The sequence below is a fragment of the Podarcis tiliguerta genome (assembly GCF_965153285.1).
Source record: "Podarcis tiliguerta genome assembly, chromosome: 18".
Lineage (NCBI taxonomy): Eukaryota > Metazoa > Chordata > Lepidosauria > Squamata > Lacertidae > Podarcis > Podarcis tiliguerta.
Genome location: NC_139551.1, coordinates 11568088 through 11569141, shown reverse-complemented (window position 1 = coordinate 11569141; position 1054 = coordinate 11568088).

Here is a 1054-nt window from a genome sequence, read left to right as displayed (position 1 = left end):
TCCTTTAGGAATTCCTCCTAAGGCTTGGATTCCAGACCCTTGATCATCTTGGTCGCCCACCTCTGCACACGTTCCGCTTATCAATATTCCTTTCAAACTCGGTTGTGTTGTATCCTACATCAATTCTTGTGTACATCATTTCCCACTGAAATGCATGGTTTAATTTCAATAGGTCCCACTTTGCATAAATCTTAGGTTGGATATAGCGCCCCCCATAGGATGGTTGGACTACAGAGGTGGTCCAAAAGAAATCGGAGCAAGACGTTGGGCACCAGGAGTTGCCGGAAGGAGGCGTACAAGGCCTTTTCAGTGGTGGTTCCCTAGTTGTGGAATGCCCTTCCCATCATATTACACCGGTCTTGAAAGACCTACATTGGCTCCCAGTACATTTCCAAGCACAATTCAAAGTGTTGGTGTTGACCCTGAAAGCCCTAAATGGCCTCGGCCCAGTATACCTGAAGCGTTTCCACCCCCATCGTTCTGCCCGGACACCGAGGTCCAGCTCCGAGGCCCTTGTGGCAGTTCCCTCACTGCGAGAAGCGAAGTTACAGGGAGCCAGGCAGAGGGCCTTCTCAATAGTGGCGCCCACCCTGTGGAACAACGCCCTCCCATCAGATGGTAAAGAAATTAACAACTATCTAACGTTCAGAAGACATCTGAAGTCAGCCCTGTTTAGGGAAGTTTTTAATGAGTGATGTTTTAATGTATTTTTAATCTATTGTTGGAAGCCGCCCAGAGTGGCTGGGGAAACCCAGCCAGATGGGCAGGGTATAAATAATAACTTTTATTGTTGTTATTGTTATTCCTGACTCCTGTCCTTGCTCATGGCTGGGGCTTCTGTGTTTCCTCCTGTTCCTCCCCTCCTGATTTCCAGCATCCAGTATTTCCCAGCTCTTCTCCTCCTCCTCTGGGGCATGACCCGCTTCCCACCACCATGAACCTGGGTCCAAACTGTACTCTCCTGCCATTCCCTGGAAGCCGCTCTTCCTCATCCAGCCAGTCTCTGACACCTATGTATGTACGGCAGCTAGAAGTAACAGCCAGGAACTGAAAC